Here is a 14,979-nt window from a genome sequence, read left to right on the forward strand (position 1 = left end):
TTTTTTGGTTGGAAGACTTTTGATGACAGCTTCTATACCTTTCGTGGTTATGGGACTGTTTAGATGGTTTATCTGATTCTGATTTATCTTTTGTACCTGGTATCTGCCTAGAAATTTATACATTTCATCCAGATTTTCCAGTTTTGTTGAGTATAGGCTTTTGTAGTAGGATCTGATAATTTTTTTAACTTCCTAACTCTGTTCCTTCTCCATTTCTGACTTTGTTAATTTGGTTACTGTCTATGTGCCCTCTGTTTAGTATGGCTAAGGGTTTATTTATCTTGTTTATTTTCTCAAAGAACCAGCTCCTGGTTTTGTTGATTCTTTGTATAGTTCTTTTTGTTGCTACTTGGTTGATTTCAGCTCTTAGTTTGATTATTTCCTGCCATCTACTCCTCTTGGTTGAATTTGCTTCTTTTTGTTCTAGAGCTTTTAGGTGTGCTGTCAAGCTGCTGATATATGCTCTCTCCAGTTTCTTTTTGGAGGCACTCAGAGCTATAAGTTTTCCTCTTAGCACTGTTTTCATTGTGTCTCATAAGTTTTATTATGTTGTGCTTTCATTGTCATTAAATTCCAAAAAGACTTAATTTATTTCTTGACCAAGTTATCAGTGAGTATTGTCCAGCTTCTATGTTTATTTGGGCTTTCTCTTGTTTTTGTTGTTATTGATGATAAACCTTAGTCTGTGGTGATCTGATAGGTTGCATGGAATTATTTCAATCTTCTTGTATCGGTTGAGGCCTGTTTTACGACCAATTATGTGGTCAGTTCGGAAGAAGGTAGCATGAAGTGCTAAGAAGAAGGTATATTCTTTTGTTTTAGGATGAAATGTTCTATAGATATCTGTTAAATCATTTTGGTTCATAACTTCTGTGAGTTTCACTGTGTCTCTGTTTACTTTCTGGTTCCATGATCTGTCCATTGATGAAAGTATGGAGTTGAATTCTCCCACTATTATTGTGTGAAGTGCCAGGTATGCTTTTAGCTTTAGTAAAGTTTCTTTTATGAATGTGGGTTCCCTTGTATTTGGAGCCTAGATGTTGACTTGGACGTCATCTTGGTAGATCTTTCCTTTAACATACATAAAGCATCCTTCCTTGTCTTTTTTGATAACATTTTGTTGAAAGTCTATTTTATTCAATATTAGAATGGATACTCCAGTTTGTTTCTTATGATCATTTGCTTGGAAAAACATTTTTCAGCCTTTAAATCTGAAGTAGTGTCTTTGTCACTGAGGTATGCTTCCTGTATGCAGCAAAATGATGGGTCCTCTTTACTTATCAAGTTGGTTAGTTTATTTCTTTTTATCAGGGAATTGAGTGAATTAATGCTAAGAGATATTAAGCAAAAGTGATTGTTGCTTTCTGATATTTTTGTCATTAGAGGTGGAATTATTTTTGTGTGGCTATCTTCTTTTGGGCTATTGAAAGAAGATTACTTTCTTGCTTTTTCTAGGGTTGAGTTTCCTTCCTTGTTTTTGAGTTTTTCAGAAATTTTCCTTTGTAAGACTGGATTTGTGTAAAGATATTGTGTAAATTTGTTTTTTTCATTCAATATCTTGGTTTCTCCATCTATGTTATTTGAGAGTTTTGCTGGATGTAGTAGCCTGGGCTGGCATTGGTGTTCTCTTAGGGTCTGTATGACATCTGTCCAGGATCTTCTGGCTTTCACAGTCTGTGTTGAGAAGTCTGGTGTAATTCTGATAGGTCTGCCTTTATATGTTATTTGACCTTTTTCCCTTACTGATTTTGCTAATTTTCTTTGTTTTGTGCATTTTTGTTTTGATCATTATGTGACAGAAGGAGCCTTTTTCTGGTTCAGTCTATTTGGAGTTATTTAGGCTTCTTGTGTGTTCATAAGCATTCTTTTTTTAGGTTAAGGAAGATTCTTCTATAATTCTGTTGAGGATATTTACTGGCCCTTTAACTTGCTATTCTTCACTCTTTTCTATACCTTTTATTCTTAGGTTTGGTCTTCTCATTTTGCTCTTGATTTCCGGGATGTTTTGGATTAGGAGTATTTTGCATTTTGTGTTTTCTTTAATTGTTGTGTCAATGTTTTCTATGGTATTCTCTGCCCCTGAGATTCTCTCCTCTATCCCTTGTGTTCTTTTGGTGATCTCTAAATCTTGATCTTTTTCTTAGGTTTTCTATCTTCTTGCTTGTCTCCCTTTGTGATTTCTTTATTGGTTCTCTTTCCATTTTTAGAACCTGGATGATTTTATTCAATTCCTTCAGCAGTTTCGTTGTGTTTTCCTATAATTCTTTAAGGGATTTTAGGTTTCTTCTTTAAGGGCTTCTACCTGTTTACCTGTGTTCTTCTGTATTTCTTTTTTTTTTCTTTTTTTTTTTTCAGAGCTGGGGACCGAACCCAGGGTCTTGTGCTTGCTAGGCAAGCACTCTACCGCTGAGCTAAATCCCCAACCCCTGTATTTCTTTAAGAGAGTTATTTATGTCCTTGCTAATGTTTTGTCATCATGAGATGTGTTTTTAAACCCAAATCTTGTTTTTCCTGACTGATAGAATATCCCGGACTTGCTGTAGTGGGCGAACTAGGTTTTCATGATGCCAAGTAGCCTTGATTACTGTTGCTTATGTTCTTGTTCTTGCCTCTTGCCATCTGGTTATCTCTAATGTTATCTCCCCTTACTGTTTCTAGCTGCAGCCTGTCCCTCCTGTGATCCGTGTTGTGTCAGAACTCCTCAGATTCCAGTTGTCTATGTGATTCTGTGATCCTGTGATCCCTAGATCCTTGTTGTATCTGATATCCTGGGAATCAAGCTTCCTCTGTGACCTGCTCCTGGGCATTTCAAAGTTCCTCTGATCTTCTGAGTGTTTGAGCACCTGTGAGTCCAGCTTCCTGTGGGTGTTGTGATACTTGGTGTGGAGCCAGTGCCCAATGTCTGTTCAGAGCTCTGGATCAGCCCAGAAGGGACCAGTGCCCCTGGCTGGGTGAGGTTCCTGCATCCCTTGATCCCAGGGGTCCCAGTTACTCATGGTGTTGGGATAGCTGTTGTTGCTTCCTCACATAAGATCTTGGGCATGTTAGAGCACCTCTGATTCAGGCTTCTTCTGGGTTTGTCTGAGTAGGTGTGGAACCAGCACCCGATCTCTGCTCAGGTCACTGGTCCAGACTGGAAGGACCACATCTTCTCAATTAACTCAAGACTTCGAGATAGATAGCTTTATAATGTTAATTTTCCATATTAATTTCCACTTAGGCACATTTAGGGATTTGGATATGATCACTGGCTTGTTACTTTGGTATTTGTGTTACATGCTATTACTTATCTGAAGTAGTCAATATCCTACTAAAGGCATTTTGCACCAGTATCTAGAAATGGTGGAAAAGATAATTGTTCAAATATGTAGAATTTCTAGAAGGAATATATTAATGAGAAAACTGGTATTACCTTATTTTCTGATGTGCAGGTATAAAGTCAAGGAATTTGCTATCACTAATGCAACATTGCAAATATCTAAAACTAATACTATAGATTACAGACTCCACTTATAACATTTTTTTCTGTAACAGTATTCCTTAGTATAAATATTGTAAAATAAGATAAATTCTTGCTTTTAACAATATAGGAGACATCTTAACTGATTTGGAAAGATATTTTATTTCTTATAGGAAATATTCTAACCATAGTAGGATATACTTGACTTTCAAAATATTTTACATGTTTTGAAAATAATGCAATAGTGCTTATGTAATGAAGAATAAAACCTTCTTACAAAAATTATATTTATGCTCAATTATCTCCATGTACAAATCAAAAGGTTTAATATTTACAATCTGAATTCATCATCTACTTTTTAAAGATAGATTAATTTGTGCTATTTTAATCTGGAGATGGATATGAATTTGAAGGATTGATAATTGTGAAATTAACAGAAATACAGAACCATGTAGCAGAAAAGAAAATTTTCTTTTAGACAAGAAGTCCTTACTTTCTGACAATTAATGTTCACTGCTTCAAACACTAAGTCATCTAATTGTAAATAGTTTAAGATTAAATTTTTGTAATTCTGTGTTTAAATGAATATCACTCTAGTTATAGAATTGCCTTAATCATTTCTTAGAGGTCTTTTATATATTGCCAAATTAGACCCTTTCACTGAAGAGTCAAAAATTTTCTGATTATCCAAACAATATTTTACCTTTTTGTTGACAGTCTATCAGATTTTGTGCTGATGTTTCCATTTTATCTTCTCATGCCTCCAAAAAAAGAAAACAACTAGCATGCTTTCATTTCTACTTATGAATTATGTTGCGATGGGGAACACCCTCAAAGAAGAAGGGTGAGGGCAGATGGAATAGGGAGTTTATGGATGGGAAAACGGGAAAGAGGATAGAGGATAACGCTTGAAATGTAAATTAAAAAAGTCCAGTAAAAAATATTCCACAACAAAGAGTAAGGTACTTCTACATGTACACTATAAATTTAGGCTCCATGGTTTTATTGTTGTTGTTATCTACTATATATATTGTACAAAATAATGGAATTTACAATATTTTCATTCAACTCTGTCATGTTACATATTCTTTATACACTTTGAGTGTGTATATGTTTGCTTGTGTTCATGTGTGTAAAATTTTTCATCATGTGAAGACAAAAACATATTTTATTTGTATTTTTGAGAATGGTTGATATTTTTAATATGATGTTCCTCAGTTCTATCTATTTCCCTGAAAAATATAAAATTTCTTTCCTTTTTATTGCTGTATCAAACAATCCATTATATAAATTATATATACATACATCTACTTGTGCACGTGCATGCAGACACAGACGGACACATGCACACATGCACATATTCACACACACATTACGACATTATATAGGCTAAGGTGCCTGTGAATGAAATGTGAATGAAATGTGAATGGTAGCCAGAAAAGGGCAAGCGGCCACCTGGATCACAGTTAAAATTGGTTGGTAGATGACATATGAAGGTACTGGGAACTGAATCCTGTCTCTGGAAGAGAAGCAAGTTCTCTTAACTGCAGAGCAATCACTTCAGTCTCCAAACTTTGATCTTTTTTTTCAGTAATGTTACCTAGATTCTTTCAAAATCTTTTGGGTTCAACTGATATTACATATAACTATAGATCAGTTTTCTTAACATTGATACCAAAGAAATTTTGGATGTGATCATGCTCATGTATTGGCAAGCATAGAAACACATTTGATTGTAATATAAAATTGATTGTATATTTTCTGATTTGGATATGCTAAGTTTTTAAATGACATTTATATTCAGAGGACATTAAAATACAGAGGATTATCAGAAACGGTTTGGAAATATTACTATGACAAATTTGGAAAATCTTGAACAAAAGCATCAATGTTTGGACATCCATTATACATAACAATAGGTATAAGATTAAAATAAAGCTCAAACTGATCAATTTGGAATTGAAGCACCAATTCGTTTCTCCTAATAAAGGAAATAATATGTCTACATCAATTTTATAATGCTTATGTAATAATGTTAATATGTCTCAAACTATTCCATGAAATAGGAAGTCAAATAGAGCTTATAAGTTAATTCTGCAAAAATTATTCTTACCTGCAAACAAAGCTGAATAAAGACTTGACGAAACAACTGGCGGCCAATTACCTTGTTAAACATAACACCAGTATCCTTGGTTAGTTACATGAGTATCAGGATATCTGTATAAAGATTTAATTCACCATAAGAAAATTGGTTCCATTTAGCCATGAAAAGGCATTTAATCATACATAAATCTATAACCACATACAACAACAAATACAGATAGCAAAGAGAAAACTGCAAGGCCATGTCAATTCACATGGAGAAAGCTTTTTATGAAAAATTGTCATACATTTATGATAATTTTTTTTAAAAATTACAATAGAAACATGATATTGATATCATTGTTACTTGAGATTTTAGTAACATAGCCTTGGCTCTCATATTACTGACAGGTTATACTTGGCCACTGTGTCTTAATTCCAGAGCCAATTAAAGAAACAATCCTAAAGGAAAATAAAATAAACTTACATTTAGTGTGGTCACATTTGGAAAATGAACAAAAGATTTAATGACCTAATAAAATATGTTTAGGTTTAACTGGAGGGAAAGACATGTATGTCTTCCTCCCATCCAGAAAACATGTTCTCTCTCAATTCATTTATTATCAATACTTATGGAAAGAAACTTGCATTCTCCTTATACGCATTTAAACCTGTTGTCCATTTGTCTTCATTCAGTTTATATTCAAGCAAATATTGTTCTATTAAATTTGAAATAGCATTATTTCTTCAATGGTCTTACAAAACTGTGTCTTAAAAATATATCATCTTTATGTAAATCATCAATGTCAATTGATTTGTTGGTTCTTAAAACTACACTAATTCAATAAGAAACTCTCATTATCATTACTAAGCAATGTATTTTCTGTTTTACAAGTTTTTGCAATGTTGCACATGTACACCTGTATACTGATGATATACATGCTTATATTCTTACCACTTCAGTCCCTTATCTGAAGAATATATATTTTTAAATAATCATGTTTTTAATAAAGGACAGTTGAAAAATAATGCCACATATCTATTGGAATGTTAGATAAATACGTTAAAATATCTAAAGACAAGCTCACAGTCTATGTTCCTATGTTTTCCAAGATGACAAATGTTAGAAATAAATTGAATAACTCAGACAAATTGAGAAACTGTCAATGAGTAGTCTGTCCTTATTTTTGTCTAAATTCCTACCATATAAACTATGTATAATAAACTATATTAATGAACTAATTCAATTAATGTGCACGAAATATTATCACTATTTGACTCATAATGCAGTTGTTTTTGGTACACTTGCCAAAAACACTGGCTAAGCTCCAGACCCACAACTGTCAAACATTCTTTTTGCATGAGCCACTTTTCCTGAGTAAGACATTCCTTCCCTTTCTCCCTTCACCCAGTTCTTGACAATCTGAAAACCCCAAAGCTTATTGCCAGACCTGTAACTGGGAATGTTATTCATTAATGAGCCTCCTTTTACCTAGTTGTGCTCCAGACTTGTGCTTTGGGTGACATACTTCTCTGATTAATTTAAACAGCTCATCCAGCAGCTTTTCCTGACTTAGGACAAGTTTACTGCTCCAATATAATGAAAGTCTGAAAGTCAAATGCTCATGTGAAAAACACAAATAAAATTGAAGTCCAGAATAACAGAAAATTTCATAGAAAGAAAAATCATGAATGAACAAAGCAGTATGTATCCCATAAAATCCAGTAGTTTTATAAAATTATTCTCTAATGAAAACTACCTAATAGAACCCTGGGATGTAAATCTTAAAAGAACATACGTTGTCATTGTCTTTGTAAAAGACAGGAATCCAATAATTAGATCATCTGGACAACAAAATAGAGAAATGTCAGAATAAATGACATTTTAAACTATGTCCAACAGATAGTTATATACTCTTCCATTCAAATACCAAAGAATATACATTCTAGTTAACATAAGGAAAATCTCAAAAATAGAATGAATGCTGTAACACAAGTAAATCTTAACAAATATAGAAGAATTGAAAAAGTATCTTGATTCCTAAATGGGCAGCAAACTAAACTGTAATATGTAAACTCATAAAAATTAAATTTTATTGAATGATGAATGGATCAGAGAAGAAATCAAGAACTGTTAAACCAAACTAAATCAACTCAGCCAAATGAAACAAACAGCAGCAAAAACTAAAGTACTAAAAAGAGACATAAAAAATTTTGTTCTTGGTATTTTGAAGTTTCACTTTCTTTTTTTCAGTCAACAGAACAATGTTTCTTTGGAAGTATGTTGTTTTGCTAATGTACATCTGTAAGCTAATAGATTTGCTATTTCTAATGCTTAAACATGTGTTACTTGTTGTATCCAAAATTACTTCACTTTGAATACCTTATCTTTCAAATCTTAGAAAATCTGCCCCTTTTGTGACATCCTTCTATGGTCCTGAAATAAGATTTTTTCCCCTACTTTGTGCTTCATTTTACTTCATATTTTCTACAATGAACCATTGATGATTATTTATTTATAAGACTTCTCCTAGTATTTTATGAAATAAGCTCTGTGAAAACATTAATTGCGATTTAAATTTTATGAAAAGTTCAATATTTAGTATAGTATCTGATATATGGTGGGGAATCTGTTAAAATACCTAGATTAAAAAACTGTAGTTTCTTTTGACTTTTAATACAAATCATAAATTTAAATATAAAAATTCTTTAAAGTTAGCAGTAACTACATTAAATGGAAACATATCCTATTTATGAATTTGAGTAGGATTTTAAATAACAAATCTAATTTCTTTCCAGGAAAGTTTTATATTCTGAGTAGAGTAAAATTTCTATGAGAATGTTTCAAAGTGTGAGTACATACAGCTGCCAGAAACTGTCTTTTGAAATAGTAATCACTACAGCAAATGTGTGTTTTCTCATAATACAGATTTTTATGTAGTTGTGCACAGTATGCTTCAAAATTCATATGAGATAAGAAAACGGCAGTCTGGCAAAAGTTATTACTGCATTTTAATTAGTTTTTTCATGTTTAGAGATTCTATAACCCCAATAAGCTTGCAAAGTTGTTAGTGAACATGTAGCAAGACACAACAAAAAACTAAGACATAAGTTCAGACTTGGCAATTGAACTGTAGACAGGTACTCATAAAAATAAAATGGATCTTGAATGATTAAAATTATTCATGTAAAGACAGTGATCTTTCCATAAATATTTCCTAGTAAATTAACAATTGTATTACTGACATTATTTCAAACTGAATATTCTGTGAAATGAATATATTATGAGTATATTAAAAGGTAAAGTACAGAGGCCTCACGTTTTTAAATTATTATTGAATTACTCATTAACCTTCAGACCTCTCTATCTCTGTCTCTCTATGTGTGCCTGTGTGTGTGTGCCTATGTGTCCCTCTGTATGTAACTGTGTGTGCCTCGTATGACTCAGACACCATCTTTCAAATTTTCCTAGAAAAAGTAACTCTCTGAAATAAATGTTCCAACAAAATTTGCTTTTCACATTGTGGCAGAAAAATTACCTAGTATTAAAATCTACATATTAGTATAAACTCTATTCACCACTATTTTCAGTTATTTAACCACTGGCAGAACAACATTGTTAATTGTTGGGAAAGTAAATTGGACATGACAGACCCTATCATCATCTTGTTTTTGACCTGAAGTCATGAACAAAACCAAGGAAAAGACTAACATCTGGGGCTTCCTTCTTCAGTGAATCTTTACAGCCTGAGGTGATTGACCACAGAGATCCTGTGAACACTAGTCAAATACTTCAATGCTTTACTATATATATAATAAGAACTCCAGTTATGTTGTGGGTTGGTTAAAAACCCAACCTGAGGCTAACTTTATTTTACATATGTTCATATGTCTTTCAGTTCTTCTTTATCTTCTCGCTCATAACCAGAATTTTAGGACCTAAGCTGTACAGATCATGCCAGATATTATTAAAAAATACATCTTTGAATATTATGCTTTATTATACTTTTTATTGTTATTTATTTTAAAATTATGTAGACTATAAAACCTGGAGTTACAAGCCAGAAATAACAATGATATTGACTCCTGCTATTACCTATGAAGTTTGTTTTTTTTTTTTAGAAGTTTACGTTTCCTTAAAAGCTTTAAATCTTGTGTCTTTTAATTATAAACTTATAGATCTACTTTAGAGTGGTTTAACTAGTAAAAATCTCTAACTTTAGATTATTTTGGAATTTCTGAAGGAGAGTTTGAGTGACAAAGAATTCTCAGTAGAAAATTTTTTTTTCTGAGAAATTTCCATATATTGTTTTACTTACTGCCTTATATGGCAAGCTGCATTATTTGCACTGCTGAGAATCTGGCAGTTTTATCTAGGATTCCTCATATAAAAGTAATCTCTTTATGATTTCAAGACTTTAGGGTAGGGAGTTTCAAATGTTTCACAGAATAAAATGCTGTCCTTTATCGGAGTTAATTGGGTATCTTCACATGCAGAGGTGATTTTCAACAATTTAAAGATTGATGTGATGGTGTCTCAGAAGTTCCTTAGTTTTTCATTGTTTATCTTACAGAGTCCTAAGACAAAAACTGTCTCATCTTCATCAATATTATTCTGCTGTTTCACCAAAACTACTTCCAAACATTCTAGCAAATCTTTCATTTTAGTTATTAAAATTTTAACCTGCAGAATAAGCATGATTTTTTTTCTCATTGTAATTCTTAATGTGTTGTTTGTATTCTTAACTTCTTATACTGTGTTGCTGGTTTGTTTTAGGTAATCGATGATATTTAAATGAGTTGGTTAAGTACTTGCCTCGATATTTCAATTTCCAAGGTAACTAGAGGACACATTCTGCCTGTTACTTTGCTCCATTCAGAGGAATACAGTGTCTTGCTCCATCCTATGCTTTGAAATTTCTTTTGGTGAAAGGAAGACTTTAGAAATCTTCAATGTAATTATTATATAAATTAGGGTTTGAGGTTTTGTTTGTTCCTGCTGGTTGGCCTTAGGCCATTAATACTTACTCAATTAGCTTTCAAATATGGATAGAATTTAGATTATTTTTCTCATACATTAAGCAGAAATATAGGCACAACTTGAAATATTAATGAAAACTTCACACCTATGTTTGCAATACATATGACTCCTACTTAGCATCCATATAGAATTTTATTTTACATGACTTTTAACTTGTATTAGTGAGTGGACATTTGCAGTATAAATAAAGAATTCTTATAAAATTATAATTTGTACACATGATATGTTTTAATCAAGAAAAAATCTCTTAAATTCCCCTCCTCTCTCTGTTATCCTCCACATTGAACATAGGATACTAGATATTCAAGAAGACTAAACTGAACTGAACTTTTCCTTCTTCATTACATTTTTTCATCTCCACTTTATTTCTTTCATCTTCTATAACAGACTCTGTATAGATAAGAAAACATTTAATATTTATGTAACAGAATGTGGGGTTATTTTAAAATATGACAATTGTCATTTCTACTTTTTTCTGCATTTACCTTTCTTATTTTGTTATGACTAATTCCCCAATAAACAAGACTGTGCAGTTACCCCTATTATAATATGACTCTCATTACTTTGGGTATATAATCACGAGTGCTATAAAGGATAGTGAGATAATTATTATTTTGTATTTTAAGAGCGTTGATGGAGGTTAATTACATGAATAAATGGTGAAAAAAACAATGTAAGTAGGCAGAAATCTGTAGAATTGTAGGTGCTATGAAGTTGAAATAAAAGAGCAAGGTAATTGAGTAGAAACTAGGTGAGTCGGGATTGTCACTATTTTGGCTTGAGCAGTAAGGAAACTTTCCTAAAGAGGTGACTTTTTGCTAACGCACAGCTCATAAGATTGAATTAGCCACACAAATATTTTGGGGAAGAGCATTTGGGATAGAGAGATTTGATGGGGAAATGAGTCTTCTTTGGAATATTCCTGTGGGTAAAGTGTAGGTGGGAAAGTGGAGGGCATGTGTGCACAGGCAGGTATGGGTCAGGATCTGAGTGCCTTCCAATTGTTGTATGTGTGACTTGGCTTCCTATTGCTGTAAATGTTGGTTTTATTTCCTTAAATGAAAGGACAAGAGGAGAGCTGTATGCATGATTCAAATTGTCCTCTCTCAGCTTCTGCTTACTTCTGTTATTTATTTCATCATTAGCTCATTTATTTTACCATTTGTGTTGTTACCTGTTTTTGTCAACTTGAATTGCTCTGCTTGGAAGAACTGCATCTGCACTGCATTGGCTACATGAACAGAATGGAACCAGATGGAACTATATAAACTGAGCTGAACTCAGCTGCACTTACCTGAACTGCATGAACTCAACTGAACTCAACAATAAATTCACTTCTTTTGTTGCGCTGCTTTTAAGAAACCTCTCTTTCCTGTCTGCTCAATTAAGTGTTGGTGTACCCTATCTCTGACTCATTCTGTCAAATTTTTCTCCAATTGGCCATCAGATTGGTCTGTAGGCAAGCCTGTGCATTTCTTCTTGATAATGTGAGAAGATCCAGAATACTGGGCAGATGGACTACCTTGGCTTCATCAATGATGGTTTATGATCAAGACTTATAAGCCAAATAAATCCTTAACCCCTGTCTTAGTTATGATTTCCATTACTGCAAAGAGACATGACCAAGGCAACTCTTATAAAGACAATGTTTAATTGGGACTGGCCTATAGTTTCAGAAGTTCGGTCCATTATCATCATTACAGAAAGCATAACAACATTTAGGGAGACAAAATGCTGGACAAGGAGCTGATAGTTTGACATGTAGACTGAATGCAGTCAGAAGGAGACGGGCATCCTCAGGCAGGTTGAAGGAAGCTTTTTTTCCACAATGGGTAGATCCTAAGCATTGGAGGAGACCTCCAAAGCCCACCCCCACAGTAATACACTTTTTCCAACAAAGCCACAACTCCTAGCAGTGCTTCTTCCTGTGCGCAAAGCTTATTCAAACCACCACAGCCCTGAAAGCTGGTTTTTGTCAAAGTATTTATCACAGCAATGGAAACCTATTGCATCATTCATGTATTTACTTCCATTTCACGATGAAGAATCTGTTCCATAGATGCAGAATCTTATTTACATTGTTCAGTACTTTATGCTTATTGAATGGTAGAATGCCTTACATTAATATTTGTTCACAAAATTTTGAATGAATAAAGAAAATAATGACAAGAAAAAGAGAGCTTTGATGCATAGTTTTGTAGTAGCTGATCTTATTTTTAGTCCCATAGAACTGGGCATAGAATACAGCTTTCAGCTCCAATCCATCTTGTATATAGCAATGTCATAATTAATAAAACACATGGGTTAATTGACAAATACAATTATGAGCTAAATCACTGAAATCATTCATTGAGATATAACTGAAATTTTTTATGGAGATCTGCCTCAAATCATTCTTCCTCTATCATTTATTTCAGACTCTTCATGCGCACATTGTATATTTTGGAATAGTGTTATGTCATTAGGATCACACTTGCACTATTCTTGCTTCTCCCTATTTTAGCCAATTAGTGAACCATGAGAAATATCTGTGTCTTACCATTCCTTACTTTTCACTAGAACAACAATTGTTGTATTAAAAAGCCACTGTTTTGCCTTCTAATTTACTAAATTTGTTCAGGAAATATGAAAGTCTTCTTTATGCACTGCAGTATTCAAAGCATATGTTCATATCTCTTGTAAATAGAAGCAACTTGATTTCCTACCTGCCTATTTATATTACTTTTAGTTAATTTCTTTACCTTCTTTCTCTGTCTATACTCAAGTACTATCTTGTATTGAATAAGAGTAGTTAGAGAAGTTGTAACAGTTCTGAATGGAATAAAGCTACTTGAAAATACATTATGCCCTTCCCTTTGGTTCACAGATGATTGAAACAATGATGCCACAGAATTTAAAAATTAATGCAGGTATCTCTTGCTGGTAAAAGAAAACAGCTGAAGCCTAGTGTCACTTAGATGAGCAATTTGTCCCTAGGACAAATTGTTTCATTTAGGTAACTCTGCACAAGAATCTGGAGCAGAGATAAAGATGTTAGACTAAAACTTCTCAATTATGGATACCACTGGTTTATTGTGAAGCACGTGCTACTTAAACTTCAGAACTTCCTAACTGGACTTGCCCTTTTGAGTTCTGGTAGTTGTAAAGCTAAAGTAGTTTTGTGTTACAGGAGCAACCCAGGGGGCAATTGGAAGACATTTACATATAAATACTGTTAGTAAGTAGCCCAGAATAGACTTCCAAATTTTCAAATTTAAATAATTTCTCCTCATAAAAGTATACATATTCATACTTATTTTTATTTATGTCCCTGTTTTCATATTCCTATGTCCTGGGTTAAAATTGGGTTCAAATAAAACTTGATTTTCCCACAGCACAATATATTAGTAGTTGAAAAGGTGAACCAGAGTGAGCAAGGCTTATTTATATATATATATATGCAATGTGCCTTTGTGCATGTAATGAAATATCATTAAGCTGAAGTTCCTTATATTTAAAATGAGGAAATAATTCTGTATCAAACAGTAGTGTGAAAGGCATATTAAATAGATGTGTGTTGGTGCATATTATAGGCAGTGAGTGGTAGTGATGATCATGACATTCACAGGAAGGAAAGTACTAGTCACATTCTAGCAATATAATGGAGAGAGCTTAAGTAAGAAAGGGAAACAGTAATAGTAAAATTTCCTATCACTGTGGCCACAATCTCTGACAGAAACAATTTAAGGAGAAACTATACTAGTTACAGTTTTGTCTCATTATAGCTACAGTATCTGACAGAAACAATTTAGGGGAAAGAAATATTAATTTTGGTTAACAGATTCAGAGAGTTTAGTAGATATTAGGAGGGGAGGCATGGTTAAGGAAGTAGAGAGAGGGGGCAGGCTATTTGTCCCTTTTGTATTCCTACTAGGACCCTTCCCTCATGGAAAAATGCTGCCAATATTCAGAGTGAATCTTTCTTCTCAGTTAGTCTTAATGGAAATATCCTAACAGGCTTAGTCAAAGCAGCATTTCAGCAGTTTCCTAAGTAATTTTATTTATTTTTTTATTTATATCCCAAATGCTGCCCCCTTACAGAGTTTCTCCCATTATCACCGAACCCCTTCTCCTCTGAGAGGTTGGTGGACCCCTGGGTATCTTCCAACTCTGCTACATCAAGTCTCTGTCAGATTAGGAGCATCCTCTTTCACTGAGGACAGACAAGGCAGCCTTTTTATAGAACAGATACCACAATCAGGCTACAGTTTATGAAGGACCTCTGCTCCAATTTTTGCGGGACCTACATGGAGAACTGCTATCTCTTGCAACATGTGCTACAGGTTCATTCCAGCCTCTTTGGTTGGTGGCTCAGTCTCTGAGAGTTCCCATGGGTTCAGGTTAGTTGACTCCTTTG

Source organism: Rattus norvegicus, chromosome X (genome assembly GCF_036323735.1).
Source record: "Rattus norvegicus strain BN/NHsdMcwi chromosome X, GRCr8, whole genome shotgun sequence".
Classification (NCBI taxonomy): Eukaryota; Metazoa; Chordata; class Mammalia; order Rodentia; family Muridae; genus Rattus; species Rattus norvegicus.